This window comes from Panthera leo, chromosome A1 (assembly GCF_018350215.1).
Source record: "Panthera leo isolate Ple1 chromosome A1, P.leo_Ple1_pat1.1, whole genome shotgun sequence".
NCBI lineage: Eukaryota > Metazoa > Chordata > Mammalia > Carnivora > Felidae > Panthera > Panthera leo.
Window position 1 is genome coordinate 137885555 of NC_056679.1, and position 24991 is coordinate 137910545.

Genomic DNA, 24991 nt, shown 5'->3' on the forward strand with positions numbered 1-24991 from the left:
AGAGAAAGATAAATACCATATGATTTCACTTATACGTGGATTTTAAGAAACAAAACACAGATTCAAAAATAGAATAAACTTTGGTTGCCAGAGGGGAGGTGGATGGGAGAATGAGTGAAAGAGATAAAAGGGATTAAGAGCACATACTTTTCTTTTTCTAATCCAAAATGTGTTTTATTGGGGGGGGGGGGGTGGTTGCCAGGCTGTCTTGGTCTGTGAAGCACGTGACCCTTGATCTTGGGGTTGTGAGTTCTAGCCCCACCTTCAGGGTAGAGATTTTACTTAAAAATAAAACTTAAATGTTTTTATTGGGATGGTTTCCCATCATCTTGATTCTGGGGGGTTATTAGTGTGCTACTTCCGTCTGAAGGAGCATCCTTCTATAAGTCTTGCTTTTCCTCCTGTAGGCTGGCAATGGAAAGTGGAGCAGCCAACACGCAAAACTACAGTTTGTGCATGGGCTAAAGACAATCGCGATTTTATGAGCATTTCACATCCATGAAGTAGGAATCGGGGCTACGCACCAGGCACTTCTTCTTCCATTTCCTCTCCTCCTCTCCTGGGGAGGGGTGGAGGAGGTCCTTGGAGAGAGGCATGTTTTCGTGGGGAAGATGTCCCTTCATGAAAGGCAGAATACACTTATCTTGATGAGCATTGACTAATATATAGGATTGTTGAAGTGCACACCTGAAACTAATATAACACTGTTTGTTAATTACACTTCAATAAAAACATTAGGTCTGCAAACAATCTTAATAACTTGAAAAGGTCTTAAGACTAATGGTAAAGGAAAAGTTCAGATAGAAAATTACACATAATATCTTACCAATTTTTAAATATGCTATACATGTAAATAGTGTGGCTGGAAGGAAATACAATAAAAGGTCAGTTGGTTATTTCTGAGAGGTGGGATTATGGTGATTTTTATTTTGGTATTTATATTTTACTTTTCTATCTTTTCCTCATTTTTCACAATGAGCAATCTCCAAATTGCTGAGCTGTGACCTGAGGAGCATAATTAGTGTAAAAGAAAGACTATAGTCTAAACAGTTTATATCATCTGACGGGTGACTATTGGAACAGACACTAAGAATTTAAAACATTTTTTTTAAATTTTTTTTAACGTTTATTTATTTTTGAGACAGAGAGAGACAGAGCATGAATGGGGGAGGGTCAGAGAGAGGGAGACACAGAATTTGAAACAGGCTCCGGGCTCTGAGCTGTCAGCACAGGGGTCCGATGCGGGGCTCGAACTCACGGACCGCGAGATCGTGACCTGAGCCGAAGTCGGCGCTCAACCGACTGAGCCACCCAGGCGCCCCAAAACATTTTTTAATGCTTATTTATCTTTGAGAGACAGAGAGAGACAGAGCATGAGTGGGGGAGGGGGAGAGAGAGAGGGAGACACAGAATTCAAAGCAGGTTCCAGGCTCTGAGCTGTCAGCACAGAGCCCGATGTGGGGCTCGAACACACGAACCGTGAGATCATGACCTGAGCCAAAGTCGGACACCTAAACGAATGAGTCACCCAGGCACCCCCAGACACTAAGAATTTTAAATAAACATGATAAATATCTTAAGGAGAAAAGGGAAATTATTAGTAAGATCAAGCAAGAAAGAAAAATAATTTTCGAAAAACCCTAGTGGAAACATTAAGTATGAAGAATGCAATAGATGAAATAAAGAACAAAGAGATGGAATAAATAGCAGAATGGAGACAGCTGAAGTATGGATTGGGTTTGAAGATCAGTGTGAGGAAGTCTCCCAAAAGCAGCTGGAAAGGACACAATTCTAGCTCGAGGCGCTTTGTAATTTTAGCAGGAGAGAGACAGACCATAAGAAATAAACAAAATGAATACATGAATTAATGAATGACTTCTCTAGTATGCTAGAAGTTAATAGATGTTGTGGGGAAAACAGTGAACAAAGACTGGAATAATGATACAGTTGGGTATTTAGGGGAGGAGAATTCCAAGCAGAAGGAACGATTAGGGCAAAGGCCCTGAGGCAGGAACATACCTGGTCATATTTAAGGAGTAGCAAGTAGGCCAGAGCAATCTAGTGGAGTGAGCAAGGTGGGTAGTGGACCAAAATCATAAAATAGGAAATGAGGTCAAAGGGGTATGGGATGGGAGGAGGAGATCATGTAGGTAGGCATTATAAAGACTTGGGTTTTTACTCTAAATGAAACAAGGAGCTGTTGACAGAGCAGTCACCTGCTAGAATTCATCCTTAAATCCTATAAAGGATTCATCCGGTTGCTCTGTTAAGAATATCCTGTATCAGGGGGTACCTGGGTGGCTCTGTCAGTTAAGCGTCCCACATCGGGCTCTGTGCTGACTTCAGCTCAGGTCATGATCTCACGGTTTGTGAGTTCCAGTCCCATATCAGGCTCTTTGCTGACAGCTCGGAGCCTGGAGCCTGCTTCGGATTCTGTGTGGCCCCCTCTCTCTCTGCCCCTCCCCTACTCTCTCTCTCCCAAGAGTAAATAAACATAAAAAAAAAAGAATACCCCATATCAGGGTGCCTGGGCTGAGTGTCCAACTCTTGATTTTGGCTCAGGTCATGATCTCAGGGATTGTGGGATCAAGCCCCGCTTCTGGCTTCACACTGAGCATGGAGCATACTTGGGATTCCCTCCCTCTCTCCCTCTCTCTCTTTTCCTCTGGTCCTCTCTCTCTCAAAAAAAAAAAAAAGAAGAAGAAGAAGAAGAAGAAGAAAGAAAGAAAGAAAGAAAGAAAGAAAGAAAGAAAGAAAGAAAGAGAAAAAGGAAAAGAAAAAGAAAATCCTGTATCAAGCAAGGGAAGAAAGCCATTGCAGCAATGCGGGTGAGACCCAATGGCAGCAGAGCATAAACCAGGTGGGTAGCAGCAGCAGAGAGGTGGTGAGAAGTATCTCGATTCTGGATGTATTCTGAAGATGGCGCCTACATGACTTCCTGACATATTGATTACAACCTGTATTCAGATGTTAAGGATAATCACCCATTTGGTCCTTTTGCGACATTTTTTATATCGCTCCATCTTAACTTTTTTTTTTTAATTCTTTTACCTTCTGTCATCACCTAAATGTTGGCGTTCTCCAAGACTGTGTCTACAACTCTACTCCATTCTATATTCTATGCCTTGGTGAGACCATCTACCCTCATAGCATTATCTGTTGCTATCATCAAGTCATTTGAAAATTCCTATCCCCTTCCTAGTCTTCTCATGTTCTGCCGGGTCTTGCTTCTAGCTGTCTGCTGGACATGTCTACCTGAACTGTGGGCTGGGAACTCAAATGTTCTTTTCTGACTCTGGAACCCCCTACTTCTATGTATGCCCAATAACTTCTTTGTTAAGCATCTTGCCATTCTGCCAGCAAGAACGGGTCAAGACATCCAGTTACCATGGACTCCTTCCTCACTTTTTTTTTAACATTTATTTATTTTTGAGAGAGAGAGAGAGAGCACGCACATGAGTGGAGGAGGGACAGAGAGAGAGAGGGACACACAGAATCCAAAGCAGGCTCCAGGCTCTGAGCTGTCAGCACAGATATGGGGGCTCAAACTCATGAACCATGAGATCATGACCTGAGCCAAAGTCCGATGCTTAACCACCAAATGAGCCACCCAGGCGCACCTCCTTCGTCACTTCTTAATGTCCGCTTTGCTACCAAGTCCTTTCAGTTTTACCTGCTACAAGGCCTGGCTCAAATGCCACATTCTCAGTGGAACTGGACTCAATTTCAATATTTTAAAGTAGCTTCTCCTTGCACTTTTATAGTTTTAGGCTTTACATTTAGGTCAGTGATCCATGTGGCATAACTGTATGTCGCATGTATGTGGCATGCGATTAGAGGCTTATTTCTATTTTGTTTTGTTTTGTTTACGTATGTATCTCCAATTGTCCCAGCACTGTTTGTTGACAGGATATGTACTGAATTTCTTTAGAATATCTGGTGAGAAAGTATAATGGTACAACTACTTTGAAAAACAATTTGGCAGAATCTTTAAATGGAATATTACTTGGCAATCAAAAAGAACAACATCTTGCCATTTGCAACAACGTGGATGGAACTATAGGGTATTATGCTAAGTGAAATAAGCCAGTCAGAGAAAGACAAATATCCTATGATTTCACTCATTTGTGGAATTTAAGAAACACAACAGATGAACACAGGGGAAGGGAAGGAAAAACAAAATAAGATAAAAACAGAGAGGAGGCAAACCATAAGAGACTCTTAAATACAGAGAACAAACTGAGGGTTGCTCGAGAGGAGGTGAGTGGGGGGAGGGGGCTAAATGGGGGATGGGCATTAAGAAGGGCACTTGTTGGGATGCACACTGGGTGTTATATGTAAGTGACGAATCACTGGGTTCTACCCCTGAAACCAGTACAACACAGTATGTTAACTAACTTGAATTTAAATAAGTAATTTTTTTAAGTCAAAGGTACACCTGCTACATGACCCAATGATTCCACTTCTAGCTATGTACCCAAGAGAAACAAAAGTATACAGCTATTTAAAGACTTGTATATGAATGTTCCCAGCAGCTTTATCAGCAATAGCCCAAAACCAAATGCCCATCGCCAGGTAAATGAAAAAACAAACTGTGGCACATCTATACAGTGGAATACTACTCATCAATAAAAAGGAATGAACTAACGATACATGCAACAACATGGATGCATTTCCAAATCATTACGACAAACAAAGGCAGCCAGACAAAAATGAATTACATTCTGTATGACTCCATGTATACGAAACTCTAAAAAAAAATGCAAACAAATCTAGAGTGACATAAAGCATATCAGCGGCTGCCTAGAGATGGTGGGGGGAATGGAAGCAGGGATTACACAGGGACACAAGGAAAATCTGGGAGTAATGAATATGTTCACTGTCTTGACTGTGGTGATAATTTCACTGATGTATACATGTCAAAATGTGCCAAATTGTACCTTTTAAATTCATCTCTTCTGAATATTTTTTTTTTTAAATTTTTATTTATGTAGGGGCACTTGGGTGGCTCAGTTGGTTAAGCATCTGACTCTTAATTTTGGCTCAGGTCATGATCTCACAGTTCATGGGTTCAAGCCCCATATCGGGCTCTGCACTGACAGCGTGGAGCCTGCTTGGGATACTGTCTCTCTCCTCTCTCTGCCCCTCTTGCTCTCTCTCTCTTGCTCTCTCTCTCTCTCTCTCTCAAAATAAATAAACTTACAAAAAATAAAATAAATGTTTATTTTTGAGAGCACGCGAGCATGCATGCACAAGTGAGCAAGGAGGGGCAGAGAGAGAAGGAAAAAGAGAGAATCCCAAGCAGAAAGAGAGGGAGAGACAATGCCAAGCAGGCTCCACACTGTCAGTGTAGAGCCTGATGCAGGGCTCGAACCCATGCACCGTGAGATCATGACCTGAGCCGAAATCAAGAGTCAGATGCATAACTGACTAAGCCACCCAGGTGCCCCTCTTCTGCATGTTCCGTTGCATCCATAGTGTTCTGACTTGGGTGAGATATAGGTGACCTCTTTTAGAAGATATGTAGTAGCCATTTTTGTATCCATATACAGTGTTTAACACATTTCCGGCCATGCTGTGTTTCGCAAGGTTTGCTGATATGAAACAAATATAGATAAATCAATGGCTCTGCTGTAAAAAACTGTAATTAGCTAGATGGGGATAATGACTATTGTAAGGAAGTTAATTTTTCTTGGATACATTTATGAGTTTAATGCAATGTTAATAAAAATTATCACGGCTTTTTAAAACTTCATTCAGACTATACCAAAGAATAAATGAGTGAGAATGGTCAAGGAAGCTTTGGCAAACAAGAGTGGCAATGAAGCTTGTCTTAACAGATATTACTAAGTAGCTGCAATAATCAAAATAATGGGGATCTCACATCAGAGTAAAGCAACGGTGCAAACTGTTATGTCCACAAACAAGCCCTAAACTGTGAACACAGTCTTAGTATATGACACACATGTGGTACCACAGGTTAGAGAGGAAAGGAAGGAGTTATTCAGTAAATGGTATAGGATAGCCTGATTAACTTCTCTTGAGTGAAAAAAAAAAAATTAGGTATTTTGCCCATATACCAAAGTAAATTATAGGTAAATTAAACTGGGGGTTATTTAGAAGTAGGTACAGGAGGAGGAGGATGCCTGGGTGGCTCAGTCAATTAAGCATCTGACTCTTGATTTCAGCTCAGGTCATTATCTCACCAGTTCCTGAGATCAAGCCCCCAGTTGGGCTCTGTGCTGACAGTGGGTAGCCAGCTTGGGATTCTCCCTCTCTCTCTCTCTCTCTCTCTCAAAAATAAACTTAAAAGAAAAATAGGCAATAAACATTTGAAAACTGTTTCATCTTGTTTATAATTTAACGGCTAGTAATTAAAGAAATTCAAATTAGGCAGATATTATTTTTCCACCAAATGGGCAAAAAAGTTACGTAAGGCTGGCCAGGAATGAAGAAATAGGCACTCCCAAGGTTTGCTGATGGGACTGAAGGGCAATTGGCAGGATGTAGAACCAGCCTCGGAGTGTCTATACTGTTGTTTGCTCCGTGATTCCACTTCTAAGGATCCATTCTAAAGAAATAATCATTTATATTCAAGGTGCTTTATCCAAACAATCCCCCCACAGGAATGTGAGCTCTGTGGAGGCAGGAATTGTATCATCTTTGTTTACAGCTATATCCCAATGATAAAGCAGAGCCAGGCACAGAGAAAGCACCCCCAAAATATTGTTGAATGGATATTTTCACTTTCTAAAGTTTTTATTATGAAGTATTTTAGGTAAATGAAAAAGGTATATATTTTTTAAACGTATTAGTGATTTATTTTGGCAGGTGGGAGGAGAGGAGCAGAGAGAGGGAGAGAGAGAATCCCAAGCAGGCTCCAGCTGTCAGCACAGACTCCGACTCAGGGCTTCATCTCATGAACCATGAAATCATGCCCTGAGTTGAAATTAAGAGTCAGATTCTTGGGGCACCTGGGTGGCTCAGTTGGTTGAGCATCCGACATCAGCTTGGGTCACGATCTCATGGTTTGTGAGTTCGAGTCCTGCATCAAGCTCTGTGCTGACAGCTCGGAGCCTGCAGCCTGCTTCAGATTCTGTCTCCCTCTCTCTCTGCTCCTCCCCCCACCCCACTGTCTCTGTCTGCTTCAAAAATAAATAAACATTAAAAAAAAATTTTTTAAACAGAGTCAGATTCTTAACCGACTGAGCCACCCAGGTGCCCCCAAAATGTATATTTTTTGAAAATACAAAACACCCAAGTATCCACTGCTTGATTTAGAAAAGAAAACATTACCATTATGGCTGAAGTCCCCTGTTGCATGTATTAAAGTAGGAAAAGGACAAAAATACAAAGCAAATTCAGGCCTTCTGATCAGGCCAAAAATTCTACACAAAATGTTCCTTTTTCTCTCGTTTTTTAAATAAAAAATTACAGTGAAACACACATAAACATAAAATTTACCATCCTAACCAATTTCAAGAGTACAGTTCAGGGGCATGCAGAACATTCACATTGTTGCGTCAAGGTTATCACCATCCACCCACAGAACTCTTTTTGTCTTGCAAAACTGAGACTCTGCATCCGTTTAACAGTACTTCCCATTCCTCCCTCCCCCAGCCCCTGGTAACCACTTGTTCTACTCCCTCTGTATATTTTATTACCCCAGGTACCTCATATAAGTAGAATTATACAATATTTGTCCTTTTGTGTCTAGCTTTTTTCACTTAGCCTATCCTCAAGATTCACCCATGTTGTAGGATATATCAGAATGTCTTTCCTTTTTCAGGCTGAGCAATATTCCATCGCGTGTATGTACCACATTTTGTTTATCCACTCATCTGTGGATGGACACTTGGGGGTGCTTCCACACTTTGGCTACTGTGAATAATGCTGCCTTGAATGTAGGTATACAGATATATCTTTGAGTCTCTGAATTCTTTTGGGAATATACTCTGAGGTCGAATTGCTAGATTAAATGGTAATTCTGATTTTGGTTTTTTAAGGAACTGCCATACTGTGTTCCATAATGGCTATACCATTTTATAATCTCACCGACAGTGCACAAGGGTTCCAATTTCTCCACATGCTCACCAACACTTGTTATTTTAATAGTAGTCATCCTAACAGGTATGAGGTGGGAATTCATCCCTTGTGTCTCCTGCACAATGCCTATCAGTGTGGACAAGCACGTGCTTGAAAGAAAAACTATACTCAGGAAGTTTTCAGGTAACAGAACTACAACCTCATGAGGTCTTTCCAGGGAAGTCAAAAAAGGGCTTGTAACACACCCACACCCACCCACACGCACCCACTCACACACCATTAAACAGAACCTCTTTCTTGTTATCTGGAAGACTTCTTCAGCAAGCATGGTGGCCATTACCACTAGGGACAATATTCTTCCCAAGCAAGGCTGAAGTGTGGGGAATAAAACTCCCCCAGCCCTTAGCAGGACTTGAAAGGACACAGGCAGGGACTTAACAGGACCACGAAACTTTTGGGAATAATGTATACGTTCACTATCTTGATTATGGTAATGGTTATATATCAAACTGTACATTTTAAATATGTGATTATATTGGATGTCCACTATTCCTCAATAAAGCTGTTTTTTTTTTTAATTCCCCCAGTCCCTAACAAAATTTAGAATTGCTCAAAATGAATTTTATCAAAAAATAATGAAAGGTTGGGGTGCCTGGGTGGCCCAGTTGGTTAAGTGTCTGACTTGATTTCGGTTTAAGCCATGATCTCATGGTTCATGAGTTCGAGCCCCATTTTGTGCTCTGTGCTGACAGCTGGAGCCTTCTTTGGCTTCTCTCTTGCCCCCTCTCTTTACCCCTCCCCCACTCACAAGCATGCATGTGTGCACTCTCTCTCAAAATAAATAAATAAACATTAAAAGAAAACAATGAAAAGCAAAGCACAAAACTGAGAAGAAGAGCAAGCTAGGAAATAATTGGGCAGATTTACAAACTGCATTTTCCTTACGTTTGATACCTTGAGCCTGAATAAACACAGCTCCTCAGTGCGGGTTGGTCCATGCCTCCCTTTCTGACCCTGATTATGAGGTATTCAGACATGTAAATTGTGGGTTACCAGTGCTGCCTAGTTTGGTTGAGATTTCACAAGCTGCCTCAGTCTGCTTCCCAATTCCTTTTTCTGGAACAGCCAATACTTCCTGCCCCCCACAACAGGTTGGCACTTTTGCTTTATTTTTTCCTGGATTCTGTGCCCCAGATGAGGAAAGTGTTGCCTTTTGGGATTCAAAGATTCCTTCTCTGCTCCAGGAAAACCGCATTAACCTTGCTAGTAAACTCTTACTCACCTCAGAAGTTGTTCCAAAATTCCTACCCTCACCCCTGAGCCACTGTTGTCTGTCCTGTTCAGTTCGTCTGAAACTCACCCATTCGTGGTCTATTAAATTGACTTATGGCAGGGCCACCTACTGCTCCTAATATCTGAGCCTAATGTCATGAAGGGTCAAGAGAAGTGGTGACCATCATGCAGAATCTAAGGTACCTAATGGTTTCAATAAAATACCAGCCACATAAGGTACAAACATTTTGTGAAAAAAGATAATTTTAAAGACACGTTGCCAACTACTATGTAGCAAATTACCACAAAATTCATTAGCTTGAAACAACCTTTTATTATACTCATGACATGTGCAAGTCAGAAATTCATACAGGGGTTCATAGGTCTCTACTACAATATCCAGGGACTCAGTCGGAAAATTTGAAAGCTGGGGTGACCGAGGGCTGGGGACAGGAATCATTTGGAAGCGCGTTTATTTAACATTTCTAGCAGCTGATGCTAGCTGTCAGCTGGGATTGGCAGTTAGAACACCACCATATGACCTTTCCAAGTGGCCTGAACATCCTCACAGCTGACCAGTCTCCAAGAGAACCAATGGAGACTTTATTGCCTTCTGTAATCTAGCCTAGGAAGCTATATAAGTAGTCACAAGTCCCCCAGATTCAAGGAGAACTGTATTGCTTTGTTAGGGCTTCCATAAGAAAGCATCACAGACTGGAACTCGAACAACAGAAATGTATTGTCTCACAGTTCTGGAAACTAGATGTCCACAAGGTATCAGCAGGGTTGGTTCCCTCTCCAGGTTGTGAGAGAAAGATCTCTTCTAGGCCTCCCTCCTTGGCTTGTACATGGGCATCTTCTCTCTGTGTCTCTTCACATCGCTGTCCCTCTTTGTGTGCCCATGTGCCCAAATTTCCTCCTTTTTATGACACTAGTCATACTGGATTAGGACCCACCCTAATGACTTTAACTTGATGACCTCCATCTCCAAATAAGACCACATTCTGAGGTGCTGAGGATTAGGACCTCAACATAGGAATTTTGAGGGAAACACAATTTAATTTGTAAGAGGAATATAGACCCCAACTCTCAATGGGCAGAGTGCCAAAGTCACCCCATAAAAAGTGTGTGTGGGAGATATTATTACTACCATCTTTGGAAAATACAGTCTAACACATCATGATACATAATGCTTAATGATGAGAATCTATGAGAGTTTATGTTATTCGTTTCATGTAAGTCAGCTCACAACATAATAAAACAATGATTTGGGGGAGAGCGATTTTCATGTGTTTCATATTTTTATGACAGTCAGAGAGCTCAAATGCCAAGTGTTTGGTTCCAAACAAGACACCTGGAAAATCTGTGGCTTGACTTTTCCAAGGCAATGAAGGCATGTGCTTCAAAAACTAGTGCTTCCCAACAGAATTTCCGGCAAATTATTATTTCTGGCTCAAGGATTTGCTCCACTTTAAGCTCCTTTACTGATGTGCTTATTTGTAGTAGACACTCAGTATTAGTGCCTATAGTTCACCCTTGACCAATCTTGTCTTCACTCAGAGGAATTCATGCCTATCCATTTTATTTTCCAGTAATTTTAAAGTAAATTTAAACATGTATTTTTATCAAGTTTTAGGAAACACATATTAATAAGTGCCTACTATAACTGTAAATCTTATCACGCCTCATTTGTTGCCACTATTGTTACTACGTGAATTGACTTACAGTGCAAAAAATCAGGTGGGGCTTCTGCCAAACCCAGACTGGCAGTGATAACACTTACTGGCCCAATGCACATCAGCAAATGTTCTGCAACAAGTATTGAATAAAGATTGCACAAAAACCAGTCTCAAAAATCTAAACATTCCTTTTGAAAGTGGGGAAGACACCCAGTTACTCCACAATCCACTGGGCTAGTCTCCAAATTGCTTTTCCAGAACTACCCACTCTTGCCACTTCACTCTTCCTAGCCTCTTTTCTCCTGGTCAGCCTCTCCCTCCCTGCCCACCTGGGCAGCACACATCACAGGGCCCACTCAGACCTACTGAATTAGTCCAAGTTCCCCAGGTAATTCTGGTCATCAGCTAGGTCTGCCAACCACAGATCCGTGTGATCAGATTCAACTTCCTTAAGCTTAGCCTAAAAAGCTGTCACCTCTGCTCAAGCCACTGTCACATCCTCTGCCACTCCCCATCTCATGATTTACCCCCTAACAATACTCAGTAGGTTGCTTCCCCCCAGCCCCCACCTCAGACCCTGCCTAGGTTGAAACCCTCCACCCACCTTGACAGCCAAACAATCTATTTCCCCTCCAAAATCCAGCTCCAGTGTCTGCTTCCATGAAGGCTTCTCTGACCATGAAGCCAACCCTCATCCAGTGTTAATCCTTCTCTGCATTTCCGCTGCACCGAGTATACAAACAGCAATCAGCACAGTGTAGAAATATACTTGCTTGCCTTTCTCCCCTGTGAAAGTATGATCCACTTGAAGGCAGGTTCGATGTCATTTCCATCTTAGAATTCCCAGCATCTAACCCGGGGCTGAATTGAATCAGAATAAACTGGTTTTATGGGAGTACACAAAGAAGTCCTTTGTCAAGCAGGTCAAGTCTCCTTTGTACAAACTCCTTGATGTTACTGTGTTCAGTTAGGCTGCTGTGTGTGTGCTACTCTGCCTGGCTCTGACATGATCAATTCTTTCAGTATTTAACACAGTACACACAGGCTCTTTTCCTTGGCAAGAAGCAAGTCCCTATAAAGACGTTTAAGGGCACTAGCATTTAAGGAAAGACTCCCAAACCAGGGCTCTCCTGGTTTCTCCTAGCACAGACCCTTGAGTTCCATCCTCTCCCCTCATATTTCATGATCTTATTTCACATCCCAGACAACAGGGATCAATGTTTGCTTTACGTTGCCTGCCTCCTGCTAGCTCTTCTTTGCTTAGAATTTTGACCAAGATTGCAGCTGCAGCCTGTTAGTGACACTCCCAACTTGATGCCATCAATTTCCAGCCAACAAAAACTTCACAGATTATATAAAAACTCAGTCACACCAAGAATTTTGGCATTGCTCATCTAGAAACTGGGGATTTGGTATTGCCCAACATTCAGAGGACTGAAGTCCTTGCTTCTTAGGCTGGATGGTCTCTGGGAAGATGGCAAACAGAACCCTCAGATAACAGCCAGGATAACACAGTAGTGTTTCTCTGAGTTCAGGGTCCATCCAAGTCCCAGGAGGGCTTGTTACAACACAGATTGCTGCTTGTTACAACTCAATTACTGATTCAGGGCATCTGAGGTGTGGCCTAAAAGCTGCATTTCTAAAAAGTTCTCAGGTGGTGCTCATGGTGGCTGAGGGAATACGTTTTGAGAATGTGTGGTAGAGAATGTCTGGAGAGGAGGACGAGGCCATCAATCTGACTTGTTAAATCCAGAATAGATTTACCTGCATATTAGACATAGTAGGATCACCTGAGAAGATTTAAAAACTCTGCCCAAGCTGCAGCCCATTCCAAATCAGAATCTTTGAAAATGGGACAGAAGTATCATTATTTTTTTTAAAACTTCCCAAATGCTCCCAGGGTGCAGGCAAATTTGACAACCACTGATGTAGACCAGCAGGTCTCAGACCTGGTTGCAAATTAGAGTCGCATGGGGAGCTCGTAAAACATATTCCTGCCAGGAACTTACCCTGAACCAATTAAGTCAGAATATCTGGGTGTGAGGCCTGGGCGGGTTGCCTTCATTCCTTTAGCCCTTCCTTCCTTCCTGTCCCGTTTTCCAGATTTTCCTAAAGTTTAAGCAGTGTCGGGGATTGAATTCTGGATGTCAATGTACCCCTATTAGAAATTGTCATTTCTGTTGCAGTTGATAAATCCCTTGTCTTAAACAGAAGAAACTGAGATAATGATTTTTATTTTTTTGAAACTAGAGAAGACTGGTCTGAGTGGCAGGAGGGAGGAGAGGAGAAGGGGAACAAATTCACCTTCAGGGTGGATCCCCTAGCATCAAGGCCACACCTTCTCTAAAAATTACCTAGGGCAGCAACACCTGTACGTGCATCAACAGCATCACTTGGGAGTCTGTTAGAAATGCACATTCTCAGGTCCCTACCCCAGGAATTCTGAGGGTGGGGCTTTTGAACCTGTGCCTCCAACAAGCCTACCAGGTGATTTTGAGGTAGGTTAAGGTTTGGGCACCTCTGACCAGGAAGATAGCAGTGGGTGATTAAGATCTTAAGATTCTGATGTCGATTATTTTTTTTAAGACCGAGAACTCACAAGGGCATAAGTCGGGGAGAGGGGCAGAAGGGGAGAGAGAGAATCTCAAGCAGGCTCCATGCTCAGCATGGAGCCCAACACGGGACTCGATCACACGACCCTGGGATCATGACCTGAGCAGAAATCAAGAGTTGGACGTACAACTGACTGAGCCACCCGGGTACCACTCAATCTTTTTTTTCTTTTTCTTTTTTTAAACACACCACAGTACCTCTCAAAAGACAAGAGCGACATAGCAACAGCCATGCCAGGAGCCACCTGACTCAATGCCATGTGTCTCAGTGTGAGATGGAACCATCGAACCTCCACCATGCCCCTGCTGACTGTGGGTTTCCATCCCTGACCTTTTGGTCCAGAAGGTCCAGAAAGAAACTGGAAAAAAATTAGTGTATAATAAAGGTGATAGCTTAAATCAATGAGGGAAGTATGTACACATGGTCCCTGACTTATGGGGGTGTGACATAACAATTTTTTCAACATTAGAAGAGCCTTAACATGTGGTTTTGTGTTCTTACTATGACGGTCACAGGTAATCCCCAAATTTGAATAGTCATTTGCATTTAGTAGATGACTGCCCTTCCAATTTGATTAAAGTAACTTAGAAGGCTCTTCAGGGCTCCTGTTTGCCTGCCTTCTGTTCTCCATTTCCTCACCAGATGGGGTCATATAATCTCCAGTTGTTATGCAAGCCATAGCACATGAGCCTGTGCAGCCAGGAAGATGGAGGGCAGCCCTGCTGGACTGAACCCATCAATGTTGTACCAGGAGCCACAGCCTTCCTCTCAGCCCGGAGAACAACAAAATAGGAAGCAGCTCATTTTTTAAATTAATTTATTTTTGCCCAAAACCCTTTATCAAGGGTTAGCAAGACCCTCAGGCAGTATGAGGCCTCAGAGCTTGTCTGGGATGGAAAAAAGACCACATATGAAACGAGTAGTGACACCTGTAACTAACTGACCCATTTGCTGCTGTTCTTAGCAAAGAAGAGAACCTGCTTTCATTGAGCACATACTCTCAGGATTTTACATACATAATTTTCCTTCCAATAACATTGTAAAGTTAAGTGGTATTACTCTTACAGAAATACAAACATATAGGAAAGAAATTCAGAGAATGAATGATGTTCCTGAAACCCCACAGCTAGTAAACTGAGATTGGAAGCTCTCACTGTTACCCTGCCCTGCCCACAAGGGGTGCCTGTGCTATCTGCACAACACTTAAATGTCAGTCCTGGCTTCTTTCTATCACTGCATTACACTTCTTGATGTAAATGTTGAAAATAAACACAACTTTTAGGGGTACCTGCATGGCTCAGTGGGTTAAGCATCTGACTTTTGGTTTCGGCTCAGGTCATGATTTCACGGTGAGATTGAGCCCTGTGTCAGGCTCAGAGTCTGGAGCCTGCTTGGAATTCTCTCTCCCCCTCTCTCTCTGGCCCTCCCCCATGCTCACTCTAAATAAATAAGTAAGTAAGTAACACAATTTTTAAAAAGAAACCAGTATAAATGTGTGCTGGGTAATGAGTTGTTGGGATGCTCTGTAGAAATCAAAGGCATGAGCAAAGAAGAATTTATGAAGGGAAATGTAGCTGTAATGGCATCAGAAATCACTCTTTCCTAGAACCTTCTGGGATCTGTTTTCCCCTTGTTCTCCTGCTGTCCACCTTCCTACCCCAAGAGAACTTTCATCAACTCTCCAGCTGGGCCAGGTAGGACTAATAACATACCCAACCTCTTCGGGCACTGTGCTCTCCACCAATGACTGTTCCACCCCCTTCTCTCACACCCCATCCTAATTCCCACCTGCGCCTGAACAATCCATTTGACACGAGAGTGCCTGCTTCCCCAGAGCCCTGCCAGTATTGAGCACCATATTCTTTTTAAAGTCTTCACCATTAAAACAGTAAAACTAAAAATCTCATTATTTTAATTGGCATGTCCTTAGTCGCTGTTGAGGTTGAACACATATATCCAAAAAATATTTGATTTTTTTTCCTTTGCGAATTGCCCTTTCGTTTTTTTCTAAGTTTATTTCCTTTGAGAGACAGAGTGCATGTGATTGGGGGAGGGGCAGAGAGAGGGAGAGCCTGACTCTTGGCTCAAACTCACGAACTGTGAGATCCTGACCTAAGTCGAAATCAAGAGTCAGATGCTTAACCGTCTGAGCCAAGCAGGCGCCCTGCCCTTTCACCTTCTTCACCCAATTTCTTTCGGGGACTGGTTCTTATTGATATATGAGGACCTTTATTTACTAAGGACATTCATCTTTTCCCATATATAAGCAAAGACTTTGTCCCAATTTGTATTTTGACTGGTTTCTGCAGCACTGGGGTTGTATGTGGTCACATCTATGGTTTCTTCGTTCAGGGTCATTTTTAGAGAGATGTTCCCCATGCTACGATTTTTAAAATATATACTCATACCTTATTATATATAATTTGTATGTCTCACTTTTTACATTAAATCCATGTGAAAATTTTTTGTTCAGGTATGGAAAAGGATTCTAGACTTAACTCTCCTTCAAACGAATAGCCAGTTTGTTCTAATGCCATGTACTGAACGATAGACATCTTCAACTTCCAGTAAGGTTATGTCCCAATTACAATTTCACCATAAGTTGAAAATATCGTAAGTCAAAAATGCACTGAACACACCTAACCTAAGGAACATCCTAGCTTACTTAGTCTAGCCTACCTTAAATGTGCTCAGAAGACTTACATTAGCTTACAGGTGGGCAAGTAATCTAACACAAGGCTTATTTTATAATAAAGTGCTGAGTATCTCATGTAATTTATTAAATACCGTACTGAAAGTGAAAACTGGGATGGTGGTTAGCACCCTTGAGATCAGGTGCCTGACAGGGAGCTGCAATTCCCTGCTACTGCCTAGCAGCACAAGAGAGTGCAGTACTGGGTACCATTAGCCAGGAAAAGATCACTATTCAAAATTCAAAGTACAGTTTCTACGGAATGCTATTACCTTAGCACCTTCTAATGTTGAAAAAATTGTTATGTCGCACCATCATAAGTCAGGGACCATCTGTACATACTTCCCTCACTGATTTAAGGTATCACCTTTATTATACATCAACTTTTCTCATGTTTCTTTCTGGACCTTCTTTTGGTCTTTTTAGACCTTCAATTCTCATGCCCATACCACACTGGTTTAATTTCCGTAATTTTATGTTGGGTGGTATCTGGTAGAGCTATTTCAATCCTTCTTTATTAACATTTAAAAAACATTTCTAGGGGCGCCTGGGTGGCTCAGTCAGTTAAGCATCCAACTTTGGCTCAGTTTGTGATCTCACAGTTTGAGAGTTCGAGCCCAGCATTGGACTCTGTGCTGACAGCTTGGAGTCTGGAGCCTGCTTCAGATTCTGTCTCCCTCTCTCTCTGCTCCCCTCCCTCCACTTGCAGTCTGTCTTCCTCTCTCAAAAATAAACATTAAAAAAATTAAAAGAAAAAACATTTAAAAAAACATTTCTAGACTATTGCACATTTATTTCTCCAACTGAATTTTGGAAATATTTTGTCAAAGCTTTACTTTTCCACTTACTGTTGTAGGAATACTTCTGTTCATCTCTCTAGCAGCTGTTCTTTCCATTATTCAATAATCATTGCCTGTGCCTACTGTTAACCTGGCAATGGGCTAAGCACTGGGGATATAAAAATCAGCTTGATGCAATTCTTGCCTTCAAGAGGCTTAAAATCACAGGTAGGAAAAGAAAATCAATGAATTTGGGTTATTCAGTCATGATTTCTCCTGTTGGGGAGTACTTTAAGGCTAAAGTCCAAGAAAAGGCATTGATGTATCTTCTGAGAGAAGTGGCAGAAAATGAAAATAGCAAGAGGTGGCCAGCCAGTGCCTCACCACTGGGCCTGGTAAGTGACCTCAGGAAGGGTCCATGCTTACTGTGTAACATTGGAACCCTAAGATTCCAAAGATATGTTTTGGGGGTCTTAAAAGTCTACATTCCCTCTTAGCACTATCCAGTGAAGTCTGCATTTTCAGTTTCCCTATCCCATGCTAAAGCCTCCTGTCAGATTATGTTTCACCTGCTAGCAAGAGTGAGTATCCTGGTCTGTTACACAGCTCAAACCAGCATAAGTCAGGGACCATGTGTGCACATTCTTCTCACTGATTTAAGGTATGGCCTTTATTATACACTGTATTTTTGTGTCTTTCAAAGCATTCTTTGCCTGTTTATATAATCCAAAATCCCCTACAGTCTTGTGAGGTGAGCAGATATCATAATTTCTACTTGAAAGGTATATAAATGGATGCTTTGCAGAGCTAGCACGTAAGTTACGTGATCTGCCCAAAGTGCTGGGTACAGAGCCAAACCTGGAAGGAAAGTTTCAGGTTCCTGGGCCAGTTCTCTTTCTAGCATACTCTATGGCCTACTGAGTAAGCCCAATCTTTCTGTTTAAGGCGTTTCTAATAGCACTATTCAACCTGCAAATGGGTAGGTCTAGAACTTCATTATATCTCTCCTCTACCCTTCACCCTCACCACTGTAAAGAAATGGGGGATCCCCTTGCTTTATACTTCTGCATCTAAAACAAGAGGTTGGGAAGAAAAGGAAAGATGCTAGAACAAGATTAGGGTGAGGATCTAGATGGAGGCCAAAGAAGTGGAGCAGAGGGGAAATGGGCCTTTCGGGGACCCCAAAAGGGTTGAAGGAGTTGAAGCTGTCACAGTTTCCTGCTAATTTATCTTCAAAGGCTCCCTGGTTAAATCCCCAGTCACTCCAACTCACTTCCTTTTTCACTGTGACCATTAGTAGCTTCTGAGCTTCTGAATTTCTCTCCTTCTCTGGGCAACTAAAGAATAGAATTCAGACTTAGTTTTTCACTTCCATAGATATACCTTTTAAAAATACACATACAGGGGCACCTGCGTGGCTCAGCTTGTTGAATGTCCAACTCTTCAATTCAGCTCAGGTCATGATCTCCTGGTCGGTGAGTTTGAGCTGCACATTGGGCTGTGCTGGCAGTGGGGAGCCTGCTTGGGAATCTCTCCCTCTCTCTCTCTCTCTCTCTGCCACTTCCCTGCTCCCACTCTCTTTCTCTCAAAAATAAACATTAAAAAAGAAGAAAGAAAAAAAGAAGAACTGGGACAGAAGATTAATCTGCAGCTCTTGCAACTGGGCATTTCATTACTGCAGCTGAGACTTAAAGGGAGGAGGAGCTTGGGGTTAATGTGGGGGAAACGGGCTGGATGCTGCCAAGACTAACATTAGGGATGGGTGGGGGCTGAGAACAGCTGTGGGGGAGTGTTCTTCCTTACCTCAGCATGGACCAGCTGGAGGGACAGAGGAGGTGGGGATCTGGGCCAAGGAAGGGGAAGGAGAAATATTAAGTCAAGCAATTGGGAGAGAATTACTATAGCAAATTCTAGGGTCAGAGGAGGGAAGGTTTGGCCTCTCATGCATGTGTGTGTTGATGGGGGGTGGGGAGGTGGGGGTGGTGGCAGTTAAGTGACCTAGGTAACTGAGCAAAGTCAGGCTTGTAAGCCACTGCAAAGCCTGCTTCTGCAAGTAATGTGTATACCATCTGTCTCTCTGTGCCAGGGGAAGCACTAATAAATGTTACATGTTGAAACTTTTGCATAGCTTGTACATAAAAATTCCATATGCCAATTGACTGGACTACATGAACACATCTGTCAAAAACAGGTCTCTTAGGCACAATTTAGGACATTCCAAAGCAGCTTTATAACCGTTTCAACCTCCAAATGGTATGAATTAACTCTCATAAGCCAGGTCCATTCTCTGAGTGGAGAACTGGGCTAAACGTCCAAATAATTCAAGTCAGAAACACTCTTTTGCCTTCATTATAGAGAGTATCAGTAGCAAGGTCTTTTTTCCCCCGAATTATACTGTTGATTGACTCAGTGTTTGATGTCACATTGTTAACATATGTTAACATGGCCAGAATGATAAAATACTTTATGTATAATGGGCTTCAAAAGGACGCTGTTTTTAACTTCTACAAGATTGTTACTCCACTAACATCTACAATTTCCAACCCACACTGACACCAGTAGGTGATTAGATCTCAGGTGCCAAGGAGATTTATTTTGAAAAAGCCATTATACAAGAATTCCTGAGATGACCCTTTTACATCCGTTCTCTCCCTGCAACAGGAGACGCATGAAGGAGGAACACAGCCTCTTGGGGGCAAAGCTTAGCTGTGAACTTCATGTGCTCAGTCTCAGCACTCATATTAACTCTAGGAACTGGAAACTTTTCTTCTTTTTACCTCATAGGGACTTTTGTTTCTGTTCTTACTTTTATGAAAGTATCTTCAGAAAAGCAAGTGTAAGTAATGAATGAATGGATGGGGTGGATGAATGAACTGGATAATAGAATCAGGATCTTCAAATGTCTCAACATGAAGGAATAAGTGGAAGAGCCCAAGAGGACATGTAATAGGTGTGAATGAAAATCACACGTAAGTCTCAGAAAACTAGAACTGGATGGAGGAAGAACTCAACCTACCAACAGGACCTGTGAAGAAAGGCTTAGGGATTTCCGTTTATTACTCAATAGGTATCGGCAAGCTAGTCAGGCTGCCCTGGTGACTCTGCTAATAGGTGAACACCATCCAAAACAGGTGAAGAGATCGCCTTCCTCGATTTGGGCTCAGATACTATGTTCAGATAGACACCTAAGTTTAACAACAAATTGGAGTGGATCCAAATAGGGCAACCAGACAAGACGTAGGGCCTGCCCCTAAAAAATGTGTGTGCAATAGGGGAACTGAGTCAAATGAATGGCAGTTCAAGGAACCTGTGGTTATGTTTAGCCTCAGAAAGGAAAAGCTTAGAGAAACTAGTCAGTATAGAAAGAATAAAATTTCAGTTATCAAATACTTGAGGATCTGTTATAAAAGAGATTAAGTCTGTTTGGTATGGAAACATCGGAACCAATTAGTAAACTTCACCGGAAAATAGAGTTCACCTCAACGTGAGGGGGAGAAAGCTGCTTTTCTAAAATTTTTTTTTAATGTTTTATTTATTTTTGAGACAGAGAGCATGAACAGGGGAGGGTCAGAGAGAGAGGGAGACACAGAATCTGAAGAAGGCTCCAGGCTCTGAGCTGTCAGCATAGAACCCGACGAGGGGCTTGAACTCACAGACCGTGAGATCATGACCTGAGCCGAAGTCGGACGCTTAACCGACTGAGCCACCCAGGCGCCCCGAAAGTTGCTTTTTAGGCTACATGTTAGCATATCCACTCCCAGTGGGAGTGATAGTGCCCTCAAGAGACGTACTGTGCAAAGTATGGGATTACAAGGGTTTCAGGCCTTTCAAAGCTCCACCCTACTCAAGAAAAAAAAAATCTTTTTTTTGATTCTCAAAGGGTTTATTGGGGTTTCCTGGGTTAGGAAAAGGAGGGGACTCTTTTTGCTCCACACAAGGCAAGTTCTTCAGACATCATCTCCCTTCCTCTCCCCTCCCTCTCTTTTTCTCTTCCTCCCTTCCTCCCTCCCTTTCCTCCCAGTAGTTCCAAGAAAATCTTATTCCTTAGTATATAATTTCTCTTGTTGAGCTTTATTGGGCATCACGTGTGCAACACAGGCATTAACTTGGAAGATACACAAATGGATGCCAGATCAGTACTACATGGTGAATAGGGGGCTGTGATTTGAAGACTTTCTCTCAACTGCTCAATCTCAAAGTCATATTGTGAGTGGTGGCCTGCTGTACTGTTGGCTGCCATTGGCTGCCTTGAGGATGTTGTCTATGTTGGATGCTCAGTGCTAGTGTGTGACTTGAGCCTTGAGAAGCTTAAAAAAAAAAAAAAAAGGCTTGTATTTCTTTTAAAAAACGGCTTGTATTTTGGGCCGCTTGGGTGGCTCAGTGGGCTAAGCGTCCGACTTCAGCTCAGGTCATGATCTCACAGTTCATGAGTTCGAGCCCCACATCAGGCACTCTGCTAACAGCTCAGAGCCAGGAGCCTGCTTCAGATTCTGTGTCTCGCTCTCTCCCTGCCCTTCCTCCACTCATGCTGTCTCACTCTCTCTCAAAAATAAATAAACATTAAAAAATTTTTTTAATGGCTTGTATTTTACTATTTAATCCTACAAAAGTTAGTCAATCATCATTCACTATGCCAAGGGCTGAAAAGAAGTGTCAACAATATTTGAGTAAGCATCTAGCATCTAGTTAAAAGACATTTTCTCAGATCAAGCAAAACTTAATACCTAGGAAATTTAATTTTCTTCAATTGTTACTGTTTTGCTGAAAAAAATAACCATTTTGAATGATTTCTTTTTAAATTGATTACATTGCTATTATTATATACTTCTAAAATTGCTAATATGTATATTGATTTGATACATTAGTTTCTAAGTAAACTATATTAAAAGTTACTCAGCAAATATAGTTATAAAGTTAAATGCTAATAGCTTTTTCTTTTTTTAAGATTTTATTTTTAAATCTCTTCACCCAACGTAGGGCTCGAACTTACAACCCTGAGATCAAGAGTCACATGCTCTACCAACTGAGCCAGCCACGCACCGCTGATTATCAATTTAACTAAAATTTTAACTTAAAATTTTATTTTGTTGTTCTTAAGCCTGCATTAGTCAGCTTTATACTTACTCGTCTTATATATAAAGCACAAATATGCATATAGTAAATAAGCATACAGTGTCTGTGGTGTTTAAAATCTCATGGGCAGGTGACTAGGCAAAAACATGTCTGAAAGGCTCTTTAGAGGAATAATTGTTTTTGAATAATTTTTTAAAAGTTGAGAAACTGTGAATTAAAGGCATCGTAGGCTTTTTGGCATGAAAACATTTTGCTGTTGGTTTGCCAGGATGAATCTCAGCCAAAATTTGAAATGAGTTTATTAATCTTCTTTTCTTGTCCTCGTGTCCCCTTTCTTGCTTTTGTTTCACCCCAGGTTGTTGTCTATCTTCTAATGACAGAATCCCATTGCTTAGCTCCAGTGGTGGCAGATGATCCAAGCTTGTCCAGCAGTAGACATGGCACTTGAGTCAGGCCAATCACAGTTAATCCTGGGACTCTTGCTGGAACTGAGAAGAGATCCTTTTCTGTTAAGAGTTACATTTGCCAGGCTGTGAGCCTGGAGCTGTGAAGTCTCTCTTTGGCATAACCTGTGCCAAGGCTACCAGAGAGTAAAACCAAAGGAGAGAGACAGTATTCGGTGGTATCCCTGAAAACCTAGATCTAGCCAAGCCTGAAGCTATCATAGGAACCCCTGGAGTTCTTGATGTCTTTTGTGGCTTAAGCCAGATGGAGTTCTGTCTCCATTACCAGCAACCAGAAGCGTTTTCACTTTGTAAAATCAACACTGCCCAGTTCATTAATTCCATGACTCTCTATCCAGGGTCCAGGAACCCCTCTTTGGTTTCTCACTCAAAGCTGCTTTTCCCATTTGGGGACTTAACCCATCACCTCTCCCTACTCAAACTCCACTCTCAGGGAGACTGTTATAGTTCTTGCTGGTTATGATTTTGCATCTGAGACACTAATCTTATAGCAGTATTTTTAGTGCAACTTTTATTTTCTTGGTTAAATTATGAATTAGTGTTTATCTGAAGAAATGTGTTTTATTTCCTTTTTGTGGACACCTCCACAATGTTTGCTCTATATGTAAATATATATATATAAATTATGTGACATTCTATCATCAGCTCACCAGTCATTAAGTATGTACCATTAAGGTGCTACACACTGAAAGGCCATAAACTTAAATCTACATGAAATTCTACTCTGACCTCCCCGAAAAATGTCTATTGTTAATTTATGACAGATAAACAGAAGGTGAAACTGATTTGGTAATTTTATTATAAAGCATGTAAATACAAAAAAAATTTTTGTGTGCACAAGTTAGGGAGAGGGGGAGGGGGAGAGAGAGAGAATCTTAAGCAGTCTCCATGCCCAGCATGGAGCCTGACTCCGAGCTTGATCTCACCACCATGAAATCATGACCTGAACTGAAATCAAGAGTCAGACACATAACCAACTGAGCTACCCAGGCGCCCTAAATACAAATTTATAAAAATTGAACTTTGGTATAGCAGCCCATATATTTTGGAATTTGTAAGGTTCTAATTAGTATATTCACAAGCAATTAAAGCTGTTCGGTATTCCTCATGAGTATTCCATTTAATAGTCCTATCCTCAAAAATCTGAAATTTAGTGATCTTTTTATTTTCAACAACTCCACTCCCAAAGGGTTTCCAAGGAAGGAAGGGAAATTTGGAAGCAACAAAAGATGGCTTCTTTATTCTGTGGGTGCACAATCAATTAACATTGTTCGTCTTTTTGTGGACCCAAATCGTTGAACAGCAGACCAAATAGTCTGGAGTGTGTCATTTTATCAGCCTCAGAAACTGATAGCCAAAAATGGGATTATTTAAAGAGACTTAATTCACTAGGAAGATTTAAGTTGGGTTACATTACACTTGAGGACAACCAAATGGATTCAAAAGGCATCTGAAAATATAGAACGGGGAATAAGGAGCCAGGATTTGTGATATAAATTCAAAAGTCAGCAGAAACTCAACTGTGGAGGCTCAGAAAATGGCTGAACTCTTTGGCTCCAAGAGAGAAAAGGAGAAGGTCCTGTGGAAAGTCTAAGGAAAAGGAAAGAAGGAGAGCCTAAAAACATTTTTATTTTTTATTGTTTGGTTTTTGAGAGAGAGAGAATGAAGGTGAGTGGCAGAGAGGCAGATCTCACAACCATGAGCTCATGACCTGAGCTGAAATCAAGAGTCAGATACTTAACCTCCTGAGCCACCCAAGAGTCCCCCAGTAAAAAGATACTTGAAAAAATAAGGCAGGCCAGCATCAAGAAAAAAACAAAAAACCAACCAAGAGTACAAGGCCATTTTGCCAGGGCCCATATCTTCACAGCTATTGAGAAGGTGAGAACGAAAGGCTTATAATTGAGATTTTGCTCAATAGGCAACAGGGCAATCTTTGCTTAGGTTATATGTTACATGTTAAGTCATCTAGTGCATAGGACTTCATTTTGATCCTGGTTGACAGAAGACAGATGTCTGGCATCTGGTTCTATGACCCAGCGTGGTCACTGTTTAGAGCCCCTGGCATTCACTCTTGGTCCAATCTCTGTGGGAACCATGACTTGACAAGAGTTGTGCACCCAGATGTTGGGGGAGTGGGCAGCAATATGAAATATTTCACTCAAATTACATGGAAGAAGATTTTTTTTAAATTTTTTTGAAGATTTTATTTTTAAGTAATCTCTATATCCAACATGGGACTCAAAAAACCCCAAGATCAAAAGTCACATGCTCTACTGGTCGACTGAGCCAGCAAAGCACCCCCCCTTTCGTTTTGATTTTTAATGGTACATATTTTTCGTACCTATTATCAGAGAACAGTAACTTTGCTAT

At 41.6% G+C, this 24991-nt stretch overlaps 1 pseudogene; it reads right to left on the reverse strand.

The window, feature by feature from the left end:
• Positions 1–203: 203 nt before the first annotated feature.
• LOC122221540 overlaps positions 204–24991 on the reverse strand; it is a 36154-nt pseudogene continuing 11366 nt past the window's right edge.